Raw genomic sequence first — 22,471 nt, 5'->3', positions numbered from 1 at the left:
ATGTCAGGCCTGGGAGTAGGCATGAAAAAGAGAATGACAGAGAAAGATATGAGCTCTCAGAAGAAGGAGCAAGGAGAGCTCTTAGAATACAAATGGTCAGAACATGCATTGTCCTCAAAGTCACCATATGTGATAGTAGAGGGTTTCTGAGAACATAAATCATCAGCTTTGATAGGAGCCTTATAATGGAAAATAACATAAATGGCAAGGATTTATTTAAATACATACTCTTAGTGGTCAAAAATATTGGGCAGTTCTAGTTAATTTAAAAAAAAAGAAGAAAGTAAACTTTTTTTTTTAATAATTTATTGCAATTTATTATAGATTAGCCTAGTGGTAATATGTTCAAAAAAAGCTCACATCCTCACCCACACAGCGAAAAGGGTATGGTGAAAGTAATTTTTTTTTTTGGCTACCAAAATAATCACCCATAACTAAAAACCTTCCCTTGATTAAAATGCAAATCCATGAAGTTTCTTCTGTAGGAAAGATTGCTATTATTTTTGCTATTAAGGATAATCAATATAAAGGCTTCTTAGCAAGTAAAACAGTTGTTCTGTACAGAGGATTTAAAATGCACAACACTTACAGGAGAAGCTATGGAAGACAAAAGGTCAGAATGGGGAGTGTTCTCAAAACCACCATATGTGTTAGCTGAGAGGGCTCTGATAGTATAAATCATCAGCTTAGGAACGAGCCTTAGACTGAAAAATTTCATAAATGGCAAGGATTTATTTTCATGTATATCTTCTTAGTGAGCAAAATATTGGCCAGTTCTAGTTGATTTTAAAAATGAAAGGAAAGTATATTTTTCATATGAAATTAATCATTTATTCCAAATGATGATATATTAGCTCAGTGGTGGTGTTAAACAACAAAAACAAATCCTCCATTATAGCTAAAAAGGTTTAGTGACTATATTGTCTATGTTTTGACTATCTAAAAAGATAAATAAAAATGCCTGCACACCAAGGCAAATGCAATTCCATGCAATTCTGCCTTTGGTTAAGTCTGCTATTGATATTATTATTAATGATAATGAATATAGAGTATTTTGACCCCCCAAGACCTAGTTGTTATTTATCAAAGAGTTATAATGGATATAATTTTTTTCCTAAATCATGATACCTATAAGACCTATATACATTGTAATAATCAATCAATACAAAAGTGAAAAACAAATCCTTATAAATCTTAAGAAGGTATGGCCTCAGAACCAGAATTGTTAGACCTGGGAAGGTCTTTAAAAGATTGAATGTTAAGGAGTAATTCCAACTACCAAGGCAGAAAGTTGGAGAGCATAGAATATAGAAAGGTCTAGTTAGGAGGTAAGTCTCAACTCTAAATGTCTCGATTTGGAATAGAAAATGAAGCCAGAATATTAGATTAGGGAAGGCACTTAGAACCTAAAATATCTGAGCTTAAAGGAAATTTCCAATCCAGAATCCAAGCTGGATGAGGCTGTAGAAGCTAGAATATCAGTGTTGGGAGGGACTAGAAAAGAGAAAATGGGAGATGTTGATGGGCTGAGAATGGAAATTGTCAGAAGCAGTGGGATTTTAGCACACTGAATGTGAGCTTTTTGAGTGGCCATGGAAAATAGAATGAGAGAAATAGGAGAGCCCTTAGAAGGGATATCAGAGCAAGAAGAGACCCTATAACACAAAAGGCCCGATCTTAAAGTCTCCTAAAAACCACCATACATGTTAACTGTTAAGTGTTGTGAGAACATAAATCTTTTGCTCTAGAAGGAGCCTTAGAATGGAAAATGTGATAAATGACAAAGATTTTCATTAATATATATTGTTATTGGGCCAAATATTGGCCAATTCTAGCTAATGTAAAAAACAAGATTGTAGGTTTTTCATATGACATTAATAATTTATTCCAATTTAATACATATTAGAAGAGCTATATGGCACTGCAGTGCCTGACCTGGAGTCAGGGAGACTCATCTCCCTGAGTACAAAAGTGGCCTCAGACACTTACTAGCTGTGTGACCCTGTGCAAGTCATTTAACTCTATTTGCCTTAGTTTCTTCATCTGTAAAATGAGCTGGAGAAGGAAATGGCAAACTGCTTCAGTGTCTTTACCAAAAAAACCCAAATAGGGTCACAAAGAGTCAGACACAACTGAAAATGACTCAACGACAATAAAAATATGTATTAGCCCAGTGGTGATGCTTTAAAAAGAAAAAAAAAGCTGACCTTCAATCACATAGCCAAAAGGGTATAGTAAACATACTGTCCATTTTTTTCCTAGTCAAAAGAAAAAAAAAACCTGAAAACACCTACACATCAAAAAAAAAAATTCCATGCAGTTCCTTTTGAGGTAAAGATTGCTATTATTATTACTACTATTCTTGATAATCAAATTAGAAAATAAGTAAGATGTGTCATACAAAGGATTTCAAAGAGATGTAACGTATTTAAAATCATTATTAGGGCAAGACATGTGCATTATAAAATCCAAACAAATAAAAAATAAAAACTTCTAGGCCATAGCAAAATAAATATGTCAGAACTAGGAAAGTTCTTAGAATTTTCAATGTTATGGAGTACTTCCCAGTATCTTTCAAGGTGGAATACTGATGGTGGTTGAGAGGTTAGAATACAGAATGTCCTAGTTAAGATGTAAGTCCCTCCTCTGAATGTCCTGAATTGAAATGGAAAGTGAAGCCAGAATTTCAAATCGGGGTTGGCACTTCGAACCTTGTATTTCTGAGCTTGAAGGGAATTTCAAATCCAGAATTCTGAGTTGACGGAGGCAGTAGAATCTGAAATATCAGAAACTAGGGATTAGAAAGGAAAGAGTGGGAGATCTTTAGAGGCTGAGAATGGAAATGATCAGCAGCAATAGAATTTTAGCCCACAGAATGTCCAGCTTGGGAGTAGCCATGGAGAAGAGAAGGAGAGAGGTTGAAGAATATTCACAAGAAAGGATATCAGAGCCAGAAGAGCTCTTAGAACAGAAAAGGTCAAGCCTGAAGTGTCCTAAAACTTCCATATGCCATAACTGGGAGGGCTCTGAGAACATAAATTCTTAGCTCTGGAAGGATCCTTAGAAAAGAAAATATGAAAAGAGCAAGGATACACACACACACACACACACACACACACACACACACACACACATATATATTCTTGGTAAACCAAAATATTGGCTTAATTTAAAAAGAAGAAATTAGATTTTTTTTATATGAGATCAATCATTTACTCTATTTGCCTTAGTTTCCTCACCTTTATATTATTACTCAACTTTAATTATATTATTCAGTAGTGATGCTTTAAAAAAAAAATCTCACCTTTTCAACCACACAGTCAAAAAAGTAAGGTGGCACACGGGCCCTGAAGTCAGGAGGACCTGAGTTCAAATCTGACCTCAGACCAAACACTTGACACTTACTAGCTGTGTGACCCTGGGCAAGTCACTTAACCCCAATTGCCTAAAATAAATAAATAAATAAATAAATAAGGTAAGATGAAAGTAGTATTTTTTGCCTTGCTCAAATAATCCCCACAAAAAACCTTCTCATGGAATTCAGTGCAATTCCATGTAAAGACTACTTTTGTTATTACTGTTAATAATAATCAATATAGAGACTTTTTAGCAAAAATCCAAGTTTTTCCCCACAGAGGATTTCAAAAGGACACCACTTATACTTCAAAAACATTATATCAAGAAGACATGTGGGAGCATGGTAATGATATTCAGATAAACTGAAAAACTGAAGGGGAAAAAAAAGTTATAGATCATAGCTCAGTGTAGCCTTAGAACGAAATGTTAGGGCTGAGAAGCTCTATACAACATTCAATGTTACGGAATGTTTCCATATATCTTTCTGGGGAGAATGTTGGAGGTGACTGAGAACTTTTGAATTCATAATTTCCTAACTAGGAGATAAGACCCACCTCTGAATGTCCCAATTTTGAATGGAAAGTGAAGCCAGTATATTAGATATGGGAGGACATTTAGAACAAAGAATGTCTGAGTGTGGAAGAAATTTCTAATCCAGAATCTGGAGCTCAATGAGGCCATAGAAGCTGTAATGTTAGTGTTGGGAAGGATTAGAACAGAGAGTGGGAGATGTTCTTGGACTGAGAATGGAAATTGTCAGAAGCAGGAGAATTTTAGCACCCAGGATGTCAAGCCTAGGAGTAGCCACAGAGAAGAGAATGAGAGAATTAAGAGAGCCCTTAGAAGACAGGATATCAGAGTGAGGAAACTCCTTAGAACTCAGAATATCAGAAATAGGAATGTCTTCAATACCATGGCATGGGATTTCTGGTAAGGCTCTGAGAAGATAAATCATCTCCTCTGGAGATGGAAAATATCATAAAAGGGAAGATTTTATTTTGACACATATTCTTAGTAGACCAAAATATTGGCTAGTTCTAATTAAATTTAAAAACAAAAAAAGTATTTTTTTCATGAGATTAAAAATTTATTCCAATTTAATTTATAATAGCCCAGTCATGATATTAAAACACACACACACACACACACATACACACACACACAACCCTCTCATATCCTCAATCATACTGCCAAAAGGATATGGTGAAAGTTCTCTCTATTTAATGGCTAGCCAAAAAACCTTCGAAAAACAAAAACTTACACACAAACAAATGCAATTCCATGCAATTCTTTCTTTGGTAAAGACTGCTATTGTTATTACATTTATGATAATCACTATAGAGTCTTTTTCACAAATAAATAAGGTATTCAGTTTTTTTTTCTTTGTGAGGCAATTGGGGTTAAGTGACTTGCCCAGGGTCACACAGCTAGTAAATGTCGAGTGTCTGAGACCAGATTTGAGCTCAGGTCCTCCTGACTCCAAGGCCAGTGCTCTATCCACGATACCATCTAGCTGCCCCATAAATAAGGTATTCAGTACTGAGGAAAAGGACACACATATACTTTGAAATCATTACATCAGCAAGAGTGCAGTGTAGTAATATCCAAATAAATTAAAATTTTGGGGACAAAATCCTTTTAGACCACAGCAGGGTGTAGCCTTGGAATAAAAACTGTCAGGGTTGGGAAAGTCCTTAGAACCTTGAATGCTATGGAGTACTTCCAGGTACCTTTCAAGAGAGAATGCTGGAAATGGACAAAAACTTAGAATACTGTACAACATTTCTTAACTAGGAGATAAGTCCTACCTCTGAATGGCCCAAATCAAAATGGAAAGTGAAGTCATAATATCAAATCAGGGAGGGCATTTCAAACGGTCTGAGCTTGATGGAAATTTCTAATCCAAAATCTTGAGCTGTATGAGAGTATTGAAGCTGGAATGTCAGTGTAGGGAGTAACTAGAACAGAGATTTTTTGAGGCTGAGAATTGTGAGAAGCAGTGGAATTTTAGTATATAGAATGTCAGGCCTAGGAATAGCCATGGAGAAGGAAATGAGAGAAGGAGGAGAACATTCAAAAGAAATGATATTGGGGTGAAGAGGTCTTTTAGAACACAAAAGATCAGTAGTTGGAGTGTCCTAACATCTATCATAGGTGATGCTGGGAGGGCTCTGACAACATAAATTCACAGCTCTGGGAGGGGGCTTAGAATTGAAGATACTGTAAATGGCAATGACTTATTTTCATATATGTGCTTAATGGGTCAAAATATTGGCCAATTCTAGGTAATTTTAAAAAAAAATAAGAAGAAAGTAGATTTTTCTTAGGATACCAATCATTTATCCTAATTTTATATAGATTAGCCCACTGGTGATTCTTAAAAAAAAAAAAAAACCTCACATCCTCAACCACACAGCCTATAGAGTATGCCAAATGAACTATTTATTTATTTTTTGGCTGTCAACCACACCCTCCCCCCCAATTCACACCAAAAACAATGTATTTTCATGCAGTTTCTGCATTGATAAAGACTGCTCTTCATATTACTGTAATCATAATGAATATTGTGTTTTTAGAAAAAAATAAGTTATGTACACTGATTTTAAAGGAATACCACTTGTGCTTTGAAATTATCATATTGGTTAAGCACATGTGTATTGTTCAGTCATAGTAGGATGAGGCCTTAGAACATAAAATGTCAAGACTTGGAGGTTCCTTAGAACATTGACTGTCTGGGCTTTGAGATGCCCCAGAAGCTTTGAGGTGGAAAAGAAACTAAAATATCACATTGTGGAGCTGGTAGGACAGTAAGGCTTCTGGATGTAAGAACTTGGAATGTACATAGAAGTCAGAATATCAGAATGGGGAGGTCACTTAGAACAGGGATTGTTTGAGTTGTGTGGAATTTCTAAACCAAGATGGAGCACTAGAACCTGCCCTAACAGCATTGGGAGGGACCTTAAGACAGCAAGTGAGAAATGTCCAGAGCCTGAGAAAAGGAAATTCCAGAGCCTGTGGAACCCAAGAACAGAGAAGGCTAAGAATGGGAGGAACCACAGCGTGGAGATTCTCAGAGGTAGGAGAGCACTTAGAACACAGAATGTCAGAAGTCAGAGGGGCCTTGAAGGCAGAGAATGTCAAAGGTGGGTGTGCCATGAGATGGTAAATCTTCAGGTCTGGAACACAAAATATTGTGGTTGGGAAGGAGGTTTCTTAGTTATGTGCTCAGTGGCTCAAATTACAGAGAAGGCCCAGGTAATTTAAAAAAAAAACAAGAAAAAAGTATATTTTGATATGAGATTAATAATTTATATCAGCACATGAGTGAAAACCCAGTTTTCCAAACACCCAGACAAATAGGAAAGGTTCAAAGTCGTTGGACCCAAAAGGAACATGATTTGTGCTTTTAAATTAGTATAATGATCAAGCACAAGTGATGTGTACTGAAATCAATAGAATTGAAAAAGTTAAAGGAAGAAAAGAACCCTTCTAGGTCCGTGGTGCTTGTGGCCAGGTCTGGAGATGTCCTTAGAACCTGGTGTGTCTGAGCTTCAAGATGATTTTAAGGGGAAGAATTTTGGAGATCTCAGAGAATTTAGAATACAGTATTTCCTAGCTAGGAGGGAGGTCAGGGCTATGAATATCAAAACTTGGATTGGATGGAAAAGCCAGAATATAAAATCAGGGAGAACACTTAGAACCTAGAATGTCTGTGCTTGAAGGAAATTTCAAATCCAAATTCCTAAACTGGATGATGCTATATAATTTGGAATGTCAGTGTTGGGAGAGACTAGAACAGAGGGAATGGGTGATGTTCTTGGGCTGATGATGGAAATGGTCAGAAGCAGTGGGATTTGACCACACAGCATGTCAGGCCTGGGAGTAGCCATGGAGGAGAGAATGAGAGAGGTAGGAGAATATTTAGATGAAGGGATGTCAGAGAGAGGAGCTGCCTTTCAACAGAAAATGTCAAAAATAGGAATGTCCTCAATGGCAATGGGAGCTGCTAGGGCTTTGAGAAGATAAATCATCATCTCTGAAGATTCCTTAGAATGCAAAATATCATAAATAGGAGGCGTCTTCATATATATATATATATATATTTATATTCATATATATTTATATACATACATATTTATATATTTATATATATTTATGTACATATATATATATATATATGTATATATATATTCTTCATAGGCCCAAATGTTGGAAAGTTTTAGTTAAATTAAAAAAAAACACTAGAATAAAAATGTGAAATTAATGATTTATTCCAATTTAATTCATATTAGCCCCATGATAATGTTTTTTTTAATCCTCATATCCTCAACCATAGAGCCAAAAGTTTATGGTGAAAGTATTGTTTATTTTTTGAGTAGCTTACAAAATAAACAAACAAACAAAAAAAGAAAAACCAAAACCAATTCCACATACACTGAAAACAAGCAATTCCATGAAGTTCATTCATTCATAAAATCTGCTATTTATATTACAGTTAATGACAATTAATATGCTGTTTTCTTTTAAGAAAAGCTGTTAAGTACATAGGATTTAAAATCATTTTATTGATAAAACACATTTGCATTGTAATGGATTCTAAATAAATAAAACAAATTACTACTGATATGTCACAGCTGGGTGAAACCTTAGGGCATAAAATATATTGGTTTCTAGGTCACTTTCAGGGAAGAATGTTGGAGTTGGAAGAAAGTTTAGAATACAGAATTTCCTATCTTGGAGGTAAGTACTGGCTATGAATGTCAAAACTTGTCTTGAACATAGAAGTCAGACCTGGGAGGAAACTCAAAACATACAATATTTGAGCTTGTATGAAATTTTCAATCGAAGAATACTCAGCTTGATTGGGACATAGAGCCTGAAATATGTTGGTCGGGACTTTATTATTGCTAAATTAAACAGTGCTTAAGACCTTGAAATGGAAATTGTCAGAACCAATGGGATTTTAACACATCAGGCCTGGGAGTAGCCAGGGAGAAGAGAATGAGAGAGATAGCACATTTAGAAGAAGGCATATCAGAGAGGAGAGCCCTATGACACAGATTGTCATAACGAGGAGTAGCCTATTCAAAACATGATACCTACTAGAGCTCTTAGAACATAGATTTCCTGAATTTGAATGGTCTGTAAAACAAAGGAGTTTTGTTATGTGCTCAATGAGCCAAAATAAGTCTATGGGCACTTTAATTTGAGAAGCATTAACAGTAGGAATTTGATTTGAGATAAAACTTTTATTTCAGTTATATTAACACAGTAGTAATGCTTGAATTAAAACTCACCTCCTGAATCACAGTGTAAAACAAAAGGTGTGAGTACTGTGCACATAATCTTGCTACCAAAAAATCAAAACAAAACAAGAAAGCAATATATTTCTTCCCAATTCCTTCATCAGTTAAGACCTCCTTTCAAAATTTTGTATTGATAATGAATGTGGAACATTTAAAAAAAAAAACACATATCAAGTGCCCAGTAATTAAAAGGAACACTATTTCTTGTGCTATTCATTTTTTTTAAATTAATGACACCAATGTGATATTATAAAAGAAAAGCAGAGGAAAAAAAAAGTGATAAGGAAAAAAAAATGCCTGTCAAAATAGAGCAAGGTTGGGCATTAGAACACAGATTGGAAGAACTAAGGATGTGCTTTAAACTACATCATGTCAGACTATAAGAGCATAAATCTTCAGAGCTAAGAGAGGCCCTAGAACACTCAATATCATAGTTTGGAAAACTTTTTTTTTAAATGTTCATGATTCAAAATATTGGGAAGAACAGTTTTATTTTAAAAAAACAACAATAAAATGTGATTTTTGGCATGAGATAAAGCATTTATTTCAGTATAATTTATATCAGTACACTAAATATGCTTTGATTAAAACTCAGGTTCTGAATTACATAGCTAAATAGGAAAGGTGAAAGTATTATGCTTTATTTGGCTTAAAAAATACATATACACAGAAAATAATGTAATTCCACCCAGTTCCTTCATTGTGTAACACTGCTATTGCTATTAATATTAATGATAATGAATACTGAGTATTTTTTAAAATAACATAAGTACATAGAAATTAAAGGGGTCACCATTCATGATTTTTAAGTTACTGGAATGAAAGACACAGAACCCTGAGAAATTACAGCAGCGTTGTTCCTTAGAAGACAGAATGTCAGAGCTTGGTGGTGACTTTTTAGGGAGAATGTTGGCATTGGAAAAAGGCTTAGAATACAGAATTTTAGAGCTTAGAGGGCAGTTCAGTCTCTGAATGTCAAAACTTGGAGCAGAATATGAAACTATATCAAAACTGACATAAAGCATTTAGAGCACAAGGTGGCCAAGCTTCATGGGGTCCTAGAACTTGGAATATCAGATGTGGCAGGGACCTTATGACTCAGAAAGTGGGAGAATTTTAAAGATTGAGAATCCAAATTGCTAGGCCCCTAGGACCTTAGCACATAGAATGTCAAGACTGGGAGCAGCCATAGAGAGGAGAATTCAGAGGTAAGACAGCCCTTAGAATCCTTAATGTCAGAAACAGTACTGTCCCGAAAATCACAGACTGTTCAACTGAAGGCCCTTAGGCTATTTCCCATATTGTAGGCATGTCTCTAATGTCAGTACATACTTCATTCAATCCCAACTTGAGGATGAAATGAGGCACTGGTAAATCATTGAAAATTTATCAGAGGAAGTTTACTTTGCCCAAACAAAGCAAAGATAGGAAGGATACAATGGATATACAAAGGATACAATACAGCTTTGGGAGAGGAGGCCTCCCACACTCAGATCAGCAGGTCATCAGAATATGATGATTCTTATTGTCTTGGGCACCCACCAAGTCCCAGAGGCCCAAAACACATGCAGCTGGGATTTTTTATGCCTCTTAACCAAGAAGTTCCATGAGGAATGCTGGGACTAATCAGGTTGTGTGAGGGGAGGAAACTACATCAGGAAACCTGGAGCTGAAGGAAATTGCCAGGGAAATCACTGGTCCTACCATACCTTGTCACTGGATTAGTGGAAGTTGAAGTCCAACTGCATATTTTTCTTTTGTAACAGATGGAACCATAGATTAACGAGGCAAAATGGTGTTCTCTAGGAGCCAAGTCCTTATAGGTGAGGGTCCATTGGGCCAGTAGAAAGAGCAGAATTTCAGGAGGGTCTCAACTAGAGGCCTCAGTCTCTGGAACAGTCACCAACTCTTTGTGGATTGAGAACTAGACCTGAAGTCAGGAAGACCTGAGTTCAAATACTACCTCAGACACTATTAGCTTTGTTACCATGGGTAAGTCACTTAACCTTAGTAAAATGGGGATCATCATAACATCTGCCTCATAAGGTTGTTGTCAGGTTCAAATGAAATCATATTTGTAAGCACCTAGTACAGTGTCTGATATATATTAGGTACTCAGTAAATGCTTGTTACCTTCTGCCCACCAGCAGAATGTAGGACTATGTGACTCCTCCCTCTATTCCCAGAGTGTCTGTTCCACATAACATCAGTCCCAACTTCCTGCTCAAATGTCACCAATTGGTCAGCTCACACCTGCATGGTTGTTGCTGGGGACACCCATAGCTAAAGTCTGAAACCATTATGGTGGGGCTTTATCCAGATCTAATTGCCCTTGAGATTGAATGGTCATTGAGTATGCTGGGCTGTGGGGGGCAGAACCTCACAAATCCCAATTATCAAACCCATTTCTTTTAAAACTTCATCCCTTTCATCTCTTCATTTTCTATCAGCATGCACTCCTTGGACTGGACTCTACTGTGTCCCCAGGAAACCTTACCAGGAAACTCATCATTCTGTAAGATTGCATCAACTTTGGTATTAACACCTCATCAGTATCCTCAGTACCTTCTGCCTTTCTGATTGGAAGGCTGGAAGGTAGAGCAAAAGTATCCTCTCAATGACTCCATGTAGAAGACTCCCGGGACAGTCATCTCTTCATTCCACCCCAGTTTGCACTCTTTGGACTGGATTTCACCACCCTTTGCAGGGTACTTTCTTCTCCACTCCCACCTCTGCTACTCTTTTCATTTTTCTTTTGTACGTGGTTTTCCTCCATTAGGTTGTAAGCTCCTTGAGGGCTGGAACTGCTTTAGTCACATTTATATCCTCAGCACATAGCAGAGTCTGGCATATAGTAAGTGCTTAATAAATGTTTATTGACTGAGTCCCCCTCTCCCCTGCAGATTGAGGAGCTTGCTGCAATGGGAATTCATCTTTAAAAGTGCAAACAACTCTCCTGTAGCTACTTAAAAGAAGACAAATTGAATTCCTGGCTGGAAACTCCAGTAACTTAAGTCGATTATGTGGACTTGAAAGTTGGTTAAAGAGGCAACAAGCTAGGTGATAAGTAAATTCATATTGTTTATTCCCTTAAGTTAGCATGTGTTTGTGGAGCCAGAGCTTTAGCTCTGACTGAATCAAGCAATTTTAGGAGGACATTTAAACCCTGACTCAGGATGTGTGTTACTCAGATTTGTGGTCTCCACGTATGTTTAACCATAGCATGAGAAAGGAATTTTCTTAATTGAATAGGTTGTAAATACAGCAAGATAGGAGAATGTCAAAGTGTAAATTATAGATCCAGGATATCTGTGTTTCCTTTACCATTAGCATGACATAACATAGCATATGTCCACAAAATACCAAGATAAGAAAATTCCCATTATTCAAGGTAATGTCCAGGTCTAAGGTGCCTTAGTGGTCATAAACAGAAGAATGCTCGTTGACACAGGATTCTTAGTTCACTCAGAGAATAAGGAAAAAGCACATCTACTATGTTGGAATGCTTTTTGTGGTTAATTAGTTCAGGTTTGGGGCTTCAAATTATCTCAAATGATTATAAATTATAAAAGTGGAGTCTCAAAGAGTTCCCCAGGCTAGAGAAATCAGTTGTTAAGGCAGCAATGACTCCATTGGACCAGTGAACACTGAACTTACTTTGCCCTAACACAAGAACATGCAAGAAGGCCAAGGGGTGTAGCTTCCCTGGACACAGTTTCCTTTTGCCTCTCCTCCCTCTCTCCCAAGAAAACAACAGAGGCAGCAAGGCAACTGAGTCAGAAACCAATCTAGTGCTGGGGTCTCAAGTGTCTAGGGGGCTGGAAATTTTCAAGCCCCTAGGTGACCAGGAGACTACTTCAGGGAAGGGGGAAGGGGATGAACAATCAGCTGCCAAGGGGGTAGCTTTGTCCTAGCCTATCCGAGGTTGGCGTGGGAGTGGGGAATGGAAGTTGAAGGCAATCGGATTCCAGAGGCAGCCATGTTGGCTATGATGGCGGAAAGGAAGTTCGTCAGAAAATTCAAGGCCAAGCAGGTCTCAGACGCAGCTTTGTCCTCAGTCTAGCCCGTATTTGTTGCTAAGGTGGGTGGGCAGGAAACTGCAGCACTGCCTGCACCAATGAGGTCTCAGACGCAGCTTTGTCCTCGGCCTATCCCATGTTTGTTGCTAAGGTGGGTGGGCAGGAAACTGCAGCACTGACTGCGCCAATCAGGTCTCAGACCGCAGCTCCGTCCTCGGCCTATCCCATGTTTGTTACTAAGGTAGAAGGTGGGTGGGTAGGAAACTACAGCACTGACTGCGCCAATCAAGTCTCAGACGCAGCTTTGTCCTCGGCCTATCCCATGTTTGTTGCTAAGGTGGGTGGGCAGGAAACTGCGGCAGTGACTGCGCCAATCAGGTCTCAAACTTTGTCCTCTGCCTCAGTGTTTGTGGTGAAGGTGGATGGGGTAGGAGGCATCTCCTCTGATGTACCTCTATGAGGTCCCGGAGGCAGCTTTGTCCTCGACCTATCCCATGAAGGTGGAAGGGGGAGGGAGGGGGGAGAAATGAAGTGCGGCAGAGAATCCAGGGCCAACCAGGTACCAGAGGCAGCTTTGTCCTCGGTCTATCCCATGTTGGCTGGTAAGGTGGAAGGTGGATGGGGAAGGGACTTGCGCCACTGTTCTGCATCAGTCAGGTACAAGGTGGAAGGTGGATGGGGAAGGGACTTGCGCCACTGTTCTGCATCAGTCAGGTACAAGAGGCAGCTTTTGTCTACGGCCTGATTGCTGTGAAATTGGAAAGTGGGTAGGTAAAGTCAGCTTTGACAGGGAAGCTGGAAGCCATTCAGGTCCCAGAGGCAACTTTATCCTAGGTCTAGGTAGTGTTGGCCTCGGAGGGGGAAGAAGAGCAAGGAAAGGAAAGTGCGTCATATGCATCTTTATTCTAGGCCTATTTGGTGTTCATTGCGGAGGTGGAGGGGGGTGGTGGTGAGAGAAAGAAAATGCGTCATAGGATCCGGAGCTGTCAGTTTTGTCCTAGACAGGGCCGGTGTTGGCCGCGGAGATGGAAGGGGGGCAAGGGAAGGAAAGTGCGTCAAAGGATCCGGAGCTCTTAATTTTGTCCTAGACAGGGCCGGTGTTGGCCGCGGAGATGGAAGGGGGGAAGGGAAGGAAAGTGCGTCATAGGATCCGGAGCTGTCAGTTTTGTCCTAGACAGGGCCGGTGTTGGCCGCGGAGATGGAAGGGGGGGGAAGGGAAGGAAAGTGCGTCATAGGATCCGGAGCTGTCAGTTTTGTCCTAGACAGGGCCGGTGTTGGCCGCGAAGATGGAAGGGGGGGAAAGGAAGGGAAGTGCTTCATAGGATCGGGGGCCTGGTAAGTCCCAGAGGCAGCCTTATTCTAGGCCTATTTAGTGTTCATTGTGGAGGTGGAAGGATGGTGGGGAGGGTGGCAGGACAGGTGGGGGTGGAGTGAGGATGGGGGTGGATGGAGGGTGGGGGTGAGGGAGGGTGAAGGAAAGAAAATGCATCATAGAATCCGGGGCCTGTCAAGTCCTAGAGGCAGCTTTTTTTCTAGGCCTTGCTAGTGTTTGCTGAGAAGGTGGAAAAGGGGGAGGGGAATTTGTCAGAGAATCTAGGGCCTGTCAGATCATGGGAGGGGCCGAGTCCTCAGCCTATCGACTATTGGCTGCGAATATGGAAGGAGGGTGGGGAAAGAAAGTGCGTCAGATAATCCGGGGCGAATCAAGTTCCAGAGGCAGCTTTGTCCTCGGCCTCTGCGGAAGGTGGAAGAGGGGGAGGGGAAAGAGTGCGTCAGAAAACCCGGGGCCAATGAGATCCCAGAGGCAGCCTCGTTCTGGACGTTCCAGCGTTTGCTGCGAAGGTGAAAAAAGGGGAGGGGAGTTCACGTCAGAGAATCCAGGGCCAATTAGAACATGGGAGGGGCTGAGTCGGCGGCCTTATCCATTATTGGCTGCGAAGAGGGAAGGAGGGAGGGGAAAGAAAGTGCGTCAGAGAATCCGGGGCCAATCAAATTTCAGAGACAGCTTTGTCCTCGCCTTTGGCAGCGAAGATAGAAAAGGGGGCGGAGAAGGTTACGTCAGAGAATCAGGACCAATCAGGTCGTGGGGGCCTCTGAGTCCTTGGTCTATCTCTTATGTTTGCTGCAAAGGTGGAAGAGGGTGGGGAAGGCGAGGCCAAGACGTGGGCCAATCAGAGCCCAGAGTCACCTTTGTCATCTTTGAGGTAAAGCATCCTTCAATTGTGGGTGGGTGGGAGAAGTGAAGCTGTGCCTCCCTTTACACCTTGGAAAGGGTTCTGGGTTGTTTCTTTTTTAGTGTGCTCAGTAGGCCAAAGTATTGAGAAGGACAGGTTAATTTAATGATTAATGACAAAATATGTTTATGCTTCGATATGCAAGATTCATTTTAATATGTTTATATCAGCACAGAAGTGGTGCTTTAATTAAATACAATGCCATATTTGGCTATATAAAAACAAAAATGTATCTCTAGGACAGCCTTAATGCGGTAAGATTGTCACTCATTATAATTGGTAGTGAATGGGGAACATTTTTGAAAAAATAAGGTGTTAAATAGGATTTAGAAGGGATACTATTTGTGATTTCAAGTTACTGTAATGTTAAGACACATGAGCTTTTTGATAAAATAAAAATGAATAAAAAATTGAAAGGGGGGGGACCCTGGGAAGTTAGAGCAGGGTGGGGCCTTAGAACACGTGATCTCATAGCTGGGTTGGTTTTTTGTTTTTTTTTTAATGTGCTGAGTTGGACAAGGTATTGGGATTCACACATTAACTTTTTAAAAAGGTTCTTTGATATGAAACAATTATTTCAATATAATTTGTATTAGCACAGGAGTGATGCTCTGAATTAAAACTCTGTTCCAGAACCACACAGCCAAAGAGGAAAGGTGAAAATACAATGTCATATATTGCTACCAAAAAAAAAAAAAGGTAATTATTTGCACAGTCCTGATCAGGTAAGACTTAATACATACTTAATTGACAATTAATTTGCATTTATTGGGGGGAAGTGTTAAGTATATGAGGTTTAAAAGAAATATTTGTGCTCTTAGCAATTTGAAGGTATTACTAAGAAAAATATGCAGTGTCATAAAATAAAAATAGATTAAAAAATATAAACGTCCTAGCATATTAAAGCTGGGTAGGACCTCAGACAAGTCCCTAGAATATGGAATGTCTCAGCTGGAAGGTGCTTTTTGAGCAATGAATGCTAGAGCTTGAAGAGAACTTGGAATACAGAATTTCAGAGCTGAGAAGGCAGTCAGGGTTCTAAATGTTAAGATTGGGAGTGAACTTAGAAGCCAGAATATCAGAGTCAGCTGGGCTCTTAGAACATAAAATGTCTGAGCTGAGAGGTATTTTAGCTTCTAGAGTGCCTGATCTGAAAAGGATCTTGAGAACAAGGAATATTAGAGATAGGAAGGACCTTAAAACTCAGAAAGTAGGAGATCATAACTAAGAAGACAGAGCCAGTGGGACCTTAGAATAGAGAATATCAGAAGCAGGCCTTCGAATAAATGGTATCAGATGTAAGAAGCCTTTAGACCATGGCTTCTTAAACTTTTTCTATTCTTGACCCCTTCAGTGCTTTTTAAACTGTGGGTCTTGACCTTGTATAGGATTGAGACTTAGACCACAGAATGTCAGAACTAAGGGTGTATTTCAACCATGCAATATCAGAGCTTTAAAAGCCCTCAGAACATGATATGTCATAAGTCAGAAGGGCCTTAGGATACACAATATCATAATCTTGCTTAGCAAGATATTGAAAGTGATAGGTTACTTTAAAATAGTAAAGTATATGTTATGATATGCAAAATTTATTTCAATTAAAGTTATACCAGCACAGTTTTGATGTTCAGAATTAAAAGTCTTGAACTATATTAATAAAGGAGAAAGGTAAAAGTTTAGTGCTTTCTCTGACACTAATGAGATAAATGTTATTGATAATAAATTGGTTATGTTTATTGAAAATATGAAGTGTTAATGTTGAAAAAGGTCATCATTTGCGCTGGATTGTTAAGAAAAATCTGCAGTGTCATAAAAAGAAAAGAAAAAACCTCAGGTAAGAGCTGGGTGGGGCTTTTGAACATAAAATGTCTAGGCTGGAAGGTGCCTTTCAGAGTAAAATAATGGCAATGGGAGAAGGCTTAGAATACAGAATCTCAGAGTTGGGGGGGCAGGCTGCACACTGAATGTCAAATTTGGGAGTGGACACAGAAGCCAAAATATCAGACCTGGGAGGGGACTTAGAACATGGAACATACATGTTCGTCCTGTAATTGAGAGGTATCTTAGCATGCAGAATGCCTGGGCTGAGGCTGTCAGGCCTGGGAATAGTCCTTGAGAGGAAATTCTCCATTCTCGGAGGGCAATAAGAACACACAATATCATAAGCTGGGGTTCAATGGTTTTTATTAGCTTAGTTGAGTAATTATTGGAAGTGACTGGTTAATTTAGAAAAAGAATAACAGCATATTTATTGGGTGAGATGCAACATATATTTCAACATAATTTATGTCAGCATAGTTTTGATGTTCTGAATTAAAAGTCAGGTCCTGAAGAACAGTAATAAATTCAGTGCCTTATCTGGCTACCAGTAATTCCCTGTATGGCCTTGATTAGGCAAGACTGCCACTGATAACAGTGTTTTGGGGAATGAATTGGTTGAATTTATTGAAGGAAATAAAGTATAATAAGTTTCAAAAGGTACACATGCTTTGAAATCATTATAGTGCTAAAATACATGTGCAGTGTGATAAAATCAAAATAAATAAATAAATGACAAGGGTAAAAACCCTGATAGATCCAAGCTGGGCAGAGTCTCAGAGCATGCTGTATTAGCTCAGGGAGGTTCTTAGAGCAAGGAATTTCTGCCCTATAATGTGCTTTTTGAAGGGTCACGTAGAAAATAATGGAAGAGAGCTTAGAATACAAAATTTCACAGCTGGGAAAGTACTGAGTGTCAGAAATGTGAATGACCATGGAAGTCAGAATATCAGACCTAACTGTACTCTTAGAACATAAAATGTCTCAACCTGGAGGCATCTTAGAATCAAGGACACTTCAACTGAAAGGATCTTGAGAACAGGGAATATCAGAAGTAGGAGAGACTCTAAAACTAATAAAGCAGGAGATAGTGAAAGCCTGAGAACTCAGAATGTCAGAGGTTGGAGAATCTTAGAAAAAGTGTTAGCAGAACTGTGAGAAGCCTTCAAACACAGAAGGTTGAAATCATAGAATGTTAGAGCTGGGAGGGCCCTTAGAAAATAGATTGTCAGAGTGGAAAAGGTGCTAAGAACAGGAAATCTCATAGGTGGAAGAGGGTTTTTTTAAAAAATGTGTACAGTGAGGCAAGGTTTTAGGAATGACAATATTAAATGATATATTTGGTATGAGATGAAATACTTATTTCAATATAATTTAGATCAACACAGATTAAAACATGTTCTGAACCACATATTCAAAGGGCAGAGGTACCCAACAAACCCAAAACCATACAAAAATATAATTCTATGAGGTGACTTCGCCAGGAAAGACTGCTGTAGCTGTTTCTAAAATTTTAAGCACACAGGATTTTAAATAACTGTATTGCTAAGACATATGTAATTTAATAAAAATTAAAATGAGTATGTAAATTAAAAGTAAAAAAACCCAACAACCTAGAATATCAGAGGAGTGAGGAGAGGCTTAAGACCACAGGGCTAGGAGATTCTTTAGAACATGCAACGTCTGACTTGAAGACATGGCTTTCAAGAGAATATACTGGAGGCTGGCTATAGTTTAGTGAATTTCAGAGGTAGGAGTAATCTAAGAATCACAGAATGTCAGGGTGGGGAGGGCCTTTAAAACACAGATTATCAGATCTGGGAAGGGCCTTCCAGTGTACAATATCATAGCTAGGAAGAAGCTTTTTTTTTTTTTTTAAATCTACTCAGTGGGCCAACATATTGGGAAGGATAGTGGGCAAAGGTATTGAGTGGATCAGGTAAATTAAAAAAAACAGTTACAATGTATATTTATGCTATGAGATACAACATGTATTTCAATATAATTTACTTCTGTACAATTTTGATGCTCTGAATTAAAAGTCAGGTCCTGAACATCACCACAGTGGAAGGGTGAACAATGCGTGTTCTGCAAAAAAAAAAAATATAAGCACGGATCAGGTAAGATTGCTATGGATATTAATATTGTATGATGCAATGCATAGAATGTTGGACCTGGAATCAGGAAGACCTGAGTTCAAATTTGGCCTTAGACACTTACTTGCTGTGTGACCCAGGACATGATTTGGTTATATTTTTTTGAAAAATATAAAGTGTTAAATATATAAGACTTAAAAAGGACACCATTTGTGCTTTTAAATCACTGTATTGCAAAGCATATGCAATGTAATAAGTAAAAATGAATAAATTAAAAAGAGAAAAGAACCTTAAAATATATCACAGAAGGTACAGGGCTATATAAGGTTCTTTAGAATATGAAATGTCTGACTTGGAAGTGCCTTTCAAGACAATATACTAAAGTTTGAATATAACTTAGAATAGTGAATTTCAGACATGGGAGTGACCTAAGAATCACAGAATGTCAATGGAGAGGGCCCTTAAAACAGATTGTCGGAGCTGGAAAGACTGGGAAGAAGGGTTTTTTTAATGTGTTCAGAGGGCCAATGTATTGGAAGGGACAGATAAATTTTTAAAAGAAAATAATTATATATATTTATAGTATGAGAGAGAACATTTATTTTGATATAATATATTTCTGCATAATTTTGATGCTCTGAATTAAAAGTCAGGTCCTGAACTACAGTGCCAAAATGGAAAGGTGAGCATATAATGCCATATCTGGATGCCAAAAAAAAAAATTCTAAGCACGGATCAGGTAAGATTGCTATTGGATATTAATGTTATGTGATGCAGTGCATGGCGTGCTTGACCTGGAATCAGGAAGACTTAAGTTCAAATCTGGTCTCAGACACTTACTTGCTGTGTGACTCAGGACGTGAATTAATTGTACTGAAAAATATAAAGTGTTAAGTACACAAGACTTCAAAGGACACCATTTGTACTTTAACATCATTATAAACATATGCAATGTCGTAAAATGAAAATAAATAAAGGAAAAGAAAAATAGTCCTAGAAAGTCAGAGTGAGATTGGGCCATAGTCCAAAATACTTTGAGGTTGCGAGTGGGGGTGGGGTAGGGATTGTCTTTTGAAGTAGAACTTTGGAGGTAGGAGACAGCTTTAGCCAACAGAATTTCACAGATGGCAGGTTAGGCTGCACATTGAATGTCAGAACTGAAAGTAGACACAGAAGCCAGGATACCAAACCTGAGAGTAGACTTAGAACATGGAATGTACAAGGTGGGAGGCATCTTAGCATCCAGAAGGCCTGAAGTGGATGGAGCCCTAGATACCTGGAATATCCCAGTTTGGAGGGATCTTTTAAAACAGTAAGTCAGAGTCATGGTCAGAGTCCAAGAACCCAAACTATCAGAGCCCATGAGACCTTAGAACATAGAATGTCAGGCCTGGGAATAGGGGGAATAGCGCTAGAAAGGAGAATCTCAGTGCTGGGAGGGGAATGCTGAGAGGGGACTTAGAACACCCAATCTCAGAAGGTTGGAGTGCAGTGGATTTTATTGGTTCAGTGGGCTAAATTATTGGGAATGACTGGTTAGTTTAGAGAAAAAGGAATAACAAAGCATATTTATGATATGAGATGCAACATGTATTTCAGCATAATTTATGTCAGCACAGTTTGAGGCTCTGAATTAAAAGTCAGGTCCTGAACCACAGACACAAAGAAGAACAATAATAATATGGTGCCTTATCTGGCTACCAAAAAAAAAAAAGTAATTCCTTGTATGGCCTTGATCAGGTAAGACTGTTATTGATACCATTGTTATTGGGAATGAATTGGTTGAATTTATTGAAGGAAATAAAGTGTTAAGTATTCAGGATTCAAAAGGGAAACCTTTTTGAAGGGTGAATGTTACAGCTGAATGTCAGAATTGTCAGTGGCCCTAGAAGCCAGAATATCTGACCTGGGAGGGCACTTAGAACATAAAAGGTCTGAGTCTGGAGCCCTCTTAGAATCAAGACTATCTGAGCTGAAAGGATCTTGAGAAGAGGAGATATTAGAGGTAGAAGGGACCCTAAAACTCATTCAGTGGGAAATGATGAATGTCTGAAAACCTAGAATGTCAGAGCTGGTGGGACCTTAGAACATGACTCTCATAGCTTGGTAGGCCCAGTAGGCCTTTTCACAAAAGGATACCAGAATTATGGAGGATGTCAGAGGTACAGTGGGGCTCAAACCACAGACTAGAAAAGCAGAGAGGGCCCTCAATATCTAGTGTTTAGAGTTAGGGGGGTCCTGAGAACACAGAATATCAGAGCTTGGATGGAGGGCTGTTTGTTTTGTTTGGTTTTTTTGTTTGTTTGTTTGTTTTGCTCAGTGGGCCAAGATATTGGGAGTGCCTGGTTAATTAAAAGAAGACTAACAAAGTATACTTATGGTATAAGATGCAACATTCATTTCAATGTAATTTATATCAGCACTATTGATGCTCAGAATTTTAAAAGTCAGGTCCTGAACTGCCCAGAGATAAAGAGAGGTAAAAATACAGAGCATCGTTTGAGTACAAAATAAAAATGATTTCTGTGCACTGCTTTGATTGGGTAAGAATAAAATTGATATTAATGTTGTTGATAATTAATTGGTTTTATTTATTGAAAACAAAGTGTTAAGTATGCAGTATTCAAAAGCACTACCATTTGTGCTTTTAAATCACTGTATTGCTAAGAAACATATGCAGTGACATTAAAAAATGAAAAGAAAAATCCCTGGGAGGTCAGAGCTGCATGAGGCCTCAGAATGTAGAATGTCTGGTTTGGGAGGTCCTTAGAACATAGAATCACCTGACCAAAGTAAAAATTCGAAAATACAGTTACTTATCAGGCTAAATAAAAAGGACAAAACTAATTCATGCAGTATCTTGGTCACATAAGACTGCTATTGATGTTAAAGTATTGGTAATGAATATGGAATGTTTTTTTTTAAAAGTGTTAACTGCACAGGATCTAAAAGAGACAACTTTTGTCTTTTCAAATCATTGTATTGCTGAGACTCAAAAAGAAATGAAGAAGAGGAAAAATCTCCAGTGTCATCCTGGGGCCAAGGATATTAGGGTCCTTGGAACACAGAGTGTGTGGGTGCATAGTTGCTTTTCAAGGGAGTATTTTGGAGGTAGAAGAGAACTTACCAGAGTTTGGACTGAAAGTCAGAACTGGGCATTGATGTAGAATGACTATCAGACCTGGGCGGGGACTTCGAACACAGTGTTTCTGAGCAAGGCAACATCTTAGAATCAAGAATGCCTGAGCTGGATGGGTCTCTAGAACATGGAATATCAGATGTGGAAAGGACCTTATAACACACAAAAGTGAGAGATGTTCAGGACCAGAGACCAAATTGGCAAGAGCCTGGGATACCTTAGCACACAGAATGTGAAATTTGGGAGTAGGCATAGAGAAGGGATAACGGAGCTAAGAGAACCTTTCCAACACAGAATGTTAGGACTAGGAGTGGCTATAAAACCAGAAAATTTCAGGGATGGGACTGCCCTTAGAGCTTAAAGTCCAGAAGTAAGTGAAGTCTTTAAAACACAGGATAGCAAAGGTGAAAAGGCATCGTGTCTTGTTTTGTTCTAATCTCATTGGGCCACGGTATAGTCATATTGGTTTTTTAAAAAGCAGTGATAGAATGATATGAAATAT

General features: G+C 38.7%; 1 long non-coding RNA gene across 19 annotated transcripts in view; it reads left to right on the top strand.

Moving 5' to 3' along the window:
• The first annotated feature begins 13,077 nt into the window (after positions 1 to 13,077).
• The window catches only part of LOC110203312 (uncharacterized), a 128,244-nt gene continuing 118,850 nt past the window's right edge, over positions 13,078 to 22,471 (top strand). For 4 of the 19 annotated variants that reach the window (XR_002322932.2, XR_002322933.2, XR_013483582.1 and 1 more), the window contains exon 1: positions 14,176 to 18,854. This is a non-coding gene — a long non-coding RNA (uncharacterized LOC110203312). The other 15 variants (XR_002322924.2, XR_002322926.2, XR_013483579.1 and 12 more) reach the window with 11 other exon arrangements.

Source organism: Phascolarctos cinereus, unplaced genomic scaffold (assembly GCF_003287225.1).
Source record: "Phascolarctos cinereus isolate Bilbo 61053 unplaced genomic scaffold, phaCin_HiC Scaffold_8;HRSCAF=390, whole genome shotgun sequence".
Taxonomy (NCBI): domain Eukaryota; kingdom Metazoa; phylum Chordata; class Mammalia; order Diprotodontia; family Phascolarctidae; genus Phascolarctos; species Phascolarctos cinereus.
Note: the sequence above shows the minus strand (reverse complement) of the source record. Positions and strands in the feature narration are given on the sequence as shown.